Consider the following 6,000-nt stretch of genomic DNA (forward strand, 5'->3'; position numbering starts at 1 on the left):
GACTAATATTATTCAAACATGGAGCATAATTGCTAATATGTGGCTTAAAAACCTTATTCATCAACCTAATGAAAGTATAGGTGCATTTGTTAATGTATATGGTATAACTAACCACTCATACAAACCTTATTATCTTGAATGAGATTTTCCACTCATCTCCTTTGTTATCTTGATATGATGATATTTACTTTTTTAATCTATCTTGTTAAAATGCCTCGCACCACTCATGCAATCAACAAGATCATCTAGACTTAGCAATGTGAATCTATATTTGATACTATTCTTCTTTATTGCTCTAGAGTCTATATAGATCCTCCATTTTGCACCTTTCTTCTTTGCTAAAACTATTAGTATTGCTTATGGACTAAAGTTTCTCATTATTATAGTTTTTTTGAATAATTCTTCTATTTGTGAATTCAAATAGGTACTTTCAATTGAAATCAATCTACGAGCTACCTAGTGATATGTATCAACTAGTATTATTTTCTTAAGACTACCCACTCTCATCTCCTTCTTTCAAGGGTAACAATGCATGTCTTAATCCACTTTTCATTAACCTTTTAGCATTTTCTCTACCATCATGTATAATTTTTCTATCAAATTGTCTTGCTTTATCCAATAAAATCTGACAAATATCTAAAGGCGAGATGTGGTAGAGAGCTTCATTTTCATATCCTCCAATCATAAAATTTAAGACATTATTCACTAACTAGAATTTTATTGTCTTTTTGTAACTAAGATACTCTATATGCATTAGGATGCTCTAACCTTTTCAATGATTACCTTACAACATTTACCTCTTGATTTACATATGGTTCTAAACAATATTTTTTTATTCATAGGTCCATATTGCTCTCTTAATAAGTTTCCTGAAATCAATAATGTTTCACTCTACCACATTCATCTTTTCATGCAGTGATATCTCTTCATCAACTTTTAGTTCTCTTGTAGTTTTCTCAAGTCTTCTTTCTTAACTTGTGTGTTGAAAAGAAGAACGAGATCAATGAGTGGCTATGACAAATGAAAAGAAACCCAAGAAATTTAGTCATGAAGATTAGAAAGAGGTGGATAAAAAGGCATGAGGTACTATCATATTGTGTCTTTAAGATTTTGTTTTCTTAAATGTGTCAAAACAAAAGACTGCATACACTTATTGGAACTAGATTGGTGAGATCCATCAAGCCAAAATTCTGGTAAATGAACTTTACTTGAAATAAAAAGTATTTTCATATATTCTAGAACAACAAAAGTGAAGAAAATATGGCAAATTCCCAAGATGAAGATACAAAGGTAAAGATAGAGAAGTATATATAATGGTGAACTTGAAGGAAAGGATTATAGGGGAAGTCACTCCAAAAAGGTAATAATAAGGCCTCTTAAAATCACACCTCAAGCCTTGGAGTCTTCAATAGCCTTCATTATCTCCTTACCAATGAAGTTTTAACTTTTTTGAAAGAATGCAATAGGAAACCCATCTAGGATAGGGGCTTTATCAAGATGCAATTGGAAGAATGCTGCCCTAATTTTCTCCTCTGAGAAGTTTGCCTTAACATCATTTTGTTTTGTTCCTCTGTAATTAACTTGGGAATGTTCCCTAGGATGCTCCTTTGAGGAAACAAGTTCTATCCATTCCAATTATTGTGAAATTACTATAGTAGTTTAATTTTATTCTAATAACATCCATATCCTCTAATGTTAATTCATCCTCCATCCTAATTTTGGAAATTCTATTAATAGAGCTATGGGCTTTAGTGCTATTGTGAAAGAATTTTGAGTTTTTATCCTTGTCCTTGAACCAAGCTTCTCTTGATTTATGTTTCCAAAAGGTTTCTTCCAATGCTAAGATTTCCTCATACTCCTCAGTCAAACTTTTTTCTTGTACGAACCGCTCTTGGTCCATAACTTGTGCCAAAACTTCCTTACCGAGCTCCTCCAAATTAGCTTCAATGGACTTTTTGGTTTAAAAAATGTTCTTGAAATGAAGCCAATTCTAATCCTTCAAATATTGTTTAATTACTTTCAACTTGGTTACTATCTTGAACATTGTTGATCCATTCACTTGCACACCACTCCAACTTTCAACCATAGCGCAAAAGTCTTGATGATTGAACCACATGTTTTCAAATTTAAAGGGGCATTTGATTGGTCATTTATTCCCTGCAATGAATAGCTAAATTGGATAATGATTTTGTCTTGACCAAGGAAGGATCTCGCTTTCCAACCTAAAAGTGAAAGATTCCAAATCTCCCCGCTAGAAAAACGTATCTAATTTTACTGCAATAGTACCAAAACCACTTCACCCGTTCATCCATGCATATATACCACTCTTGAAGCCAATCTCCATTAGTTGATTTCTTTCGAGTAAATATTCAAAGTCTATTTGAGACTATATTTTTTTACTAAGTTAAGTGGAGAAGGGCCCCAACCCATTACACATCAAAACAAAAAACCAACCATCATAAAAAACGAAGTAGGGATTGGAGAGAAAGCCCACCAAAAAATGTAGATTTTAATGTTTAGAAAAATCAAACTAAAAATAGCTAAGGTGAAAGACAACAAAAAGAAAATAGTCAGAGGCATTAAGGTATAGCCCCAACTATCCAAGATATCATTCAACTTCTCCTCCCAAGGGAGTAAGTGTTGGCAATATGGATGAATTGATTATGTGTTGCATTGATGTTTTGTCATTGATGTCAACACTAGCTGTTATGGTTGGTTACCGACAGACAGGTTTTGGTTACCAACATAAGATCTTGTGTTATCGGTAAGGGTTTAAGGTTTAACCGACAGAGCTTTTACTAAGAAAATTTGATAGGATGCATAAGTGGTGTTGGTGCAGCTTCTAGATGGAATTCAGGATGCAAAAGGTGATCCTTGATCATGGCTCGATTGATTGGAGACATCGCTTTGGCGTGGTGGACCCAGATTAGGTCCGATACCTATCTAGGTTATGGACCAATATCATGTTAACGTGTTCTCTACACGTTACCGGGATGATTTATGGATTGGTTAATGTTATTTTGGTCTTAAGACGACATGGCATATCATTGTAATATGGATGTATGTAATGATCTTATTGTAATATCTTTAGATGGCCGACCTAATTGGTTTAGGCCTTAGGGTTTGTATAAAATGATGTAAGATCTCATTGTAGATCATGTGTCGTGGTTGTGGAATGTAATATCATATGCGAAGGAGATTTGGTCAATCATAGGTGATCGAATTGGGTTTAAGTAAGAGGTCAAAGGCCTTTGGTATTGAGCTTAATCGGGACTGTAATCAGGCGTGGTAGATGCTATCTTTGATAGTTCATTCTTTTGGATTGTTGTCCAATTATCTTGAGGTGGTTATAACCTCTTTGTAGTCAGTGAGACTCTTTTGTAATGAGCAGTATGCTCTAGGCAATGTGCCTTCCTGCATGTGCAGGCCCCTCATTGTATCACATACTTTCTGCAGAAGTATCATCTGACTGTGGGTAGGCTTCCCGCTGTGGTTTTTCCCTTTACCGGGTTTTCCACGTACAAATCATGGTGCTATGTGGTATGGTTGCATTGTGTTAGTTCTCTATTTCATTCTTAAGTTTTATTGCTTACTGGTATTTGTTTCTTCTATTCCGGTATTCAATGTTTATGTGCTCCGGTTAAAGGTTTTAAAGTGGTTTGATTAATATAATCTGTTGACAATTGATTCACCCCCTCCTCTCAGTTGTCCATCGGTTATCCTAACAGTAAGTTGCTACTCATCTTTACCTTAGTCCATCTGTCATCCATCATAGTAGGGTTTTTTCCTTTCTTCTTCTTCTTCTTCTTCTTCTTCTTGATCTTCTTTGTCATGGTCATGACCTCCATCACACTTTTGTGCATCAAGCCTCTATTGATTTTGATTAGGTTCTCAATGCCACACTCTAGCCATTTGATCCAATCCTTGTTTCTTTTACAACCTAAGCAATTATATGATGTTTCCAAGTTTTGAACCTTGACATTAAGATCCTTAATCTCCTCAGTCATTGTCTACTAGTTGTGGTGCTCACTCAAGCCTCCTCCAACCTCTTAACCTTCCTTTTCAACATAATCTTTGAGGCTATTTATCCCTTTGAGACCCTCATTAAGTTGGGTTTCCATTGCGAGGTAATGAGAAAGTGAATCTTGTTGGGATTATATTCAGAGTTTTGTCCTAGGTCCCTTCACTTCTCTCAAAACTAGTGCCATTAAAGGTAGAGTCTTTCAATTAATCTTTAATTTTCTTCTCAAGGGGGGTTTCCCATTGGCCTCCACAATCTTATTAACTGTAGTCAATTTGGAAAGCCTAGTAGACCTACACTCCCTAGAGGAATTAGTAACACTATCCTTGGCAAGCTCATTGTCTTATATGTCGATAGAAGGGGAGGAAAGAACAAGTAGGATTTTCTTTAAGGACTTGTAGACTACTTTACCTTTGTTGCTAACAGACTTAGGATGACAAATTTTAGGGTTTGTGAAAGGTTGCTTGCCTTTGTCTGGGGTGACTTTTGGCTCAATGTCAATAATTAGGGGGAGTATCACAATCAAGATTAGGTTTTTGCTTCAGGAGAGCAGAGAAGGGTTTTGTGCAAGGAAATAACATGTGAGGAGAATGACATTTCATCCCTAAAGGCAATTCTTGTTTTGGAGTTGCATGGTGATGGAGGGTTTTGATCCAAGACATTTGGGGAATTACAAAGTGGGTAGGGTTAACAACATGCATATTCTCCAAGAACTAGTAAATAGAATAAATGAAGCCCCGATGCAATGGAGGATAAACCCCCTCATCAACACATTTACCCATAGAAGAGAAAAGAAAGAATGGGTAACTTATTGGTTTTTTATGCCTTAAATGATTTAGAGAGGGGAGTGGTAGCCATGAATTGTAGCAAATCTCCCTTACAAAGTGAAATATTTGATAAGATGGTAGCTCACAACTTTCCAGTGTGGCAGAAAATCTTTTCTACTAAACCATTTTGGTGCCTCTTTAGATTTTCTCCTTCCCCCCCAAAAAGTAAAAAATTATATTTATTTAAGATTGTTTTTGGATCGAACAAGGAACCTTCTCACCTTTGCACTTAATCCTAGTAACTTGAATCATAATTTCCTTTGACACCTCCATCCTAACACCCCCAACCACATGTCTGCGATTCTTCCAATTGTTCATAAATCATGAAGAAAAATCTATTGGATGGTTGAATGGACTAGAATACTGAGAGGGGGGGATGGGTAAATCAGTATTCCTACACTAATAAACTTTCCATTGATTTAAACCTTAACAAATAATCTCATCAACATGAACCAACAAATGCAAAATAAATAAATAACATAACCACAAAATGAACACTGGATTTTTATATGTGGTAAACCGAAATGGGAAAAACCATAGAGAGGGTTAACTCTCAAGATAATATAGCTAGTTATATGGTGTTTACAAAAAGGGTGGCTTACTACTGGATGGCTCATTACCTGATTACAAAAATGGCTCACTACCGGAATGCTCACTAGAATAGAAATAAGTGAATTGAAGATAATTGCATCTCCAAATGCACGAGGTCAATTCCAAGATAAGCTCAAATATCAAAACACTAACATAGTAGATCTGGTAAGGGATCTCTTCAACTTGTCCTTAACTACTTGCAGTAGATTCGATAAGAGATTACTGCAACACTGTAATTGTGCTTGCACCTTTCACATACACCTTCACTCATACTTCACTATTCACACCACACACTACTCACATACACTTTGTTCCATTGTATTCTCACTTTACTTGAATACTACTTCTCTATCGCGTGCACACTTCATACTCTGTCATACATACATACTCATATGTCCTTCTATATATATACATATCAGTAAGCACATACACCAAAATAATATGTCAGCCAAACACAAATGATTTACACAATAATACATTGCTTGGATCAACACGTTACCAAAATATGCCTCAACCAAAAAGGGTAACCAAGTCAACCTTTAATGAACTTATACACGCTTC

The sequence above is a fragment of the Cryptomeria japonica genome, chromosome 10, assembly GCF_030272615.1.
Source record: "Cryptomeria japonica chromosome 10, Sugi_1.0, whole genome shotgun sequence".
Taxonomy (NCBI): Eukaryota; Viridiplantae; Streptophyta; class Pinopsida; order Cupressales; family Cupressaceae; genus Cryptomeria; species Cryptomeria japonica.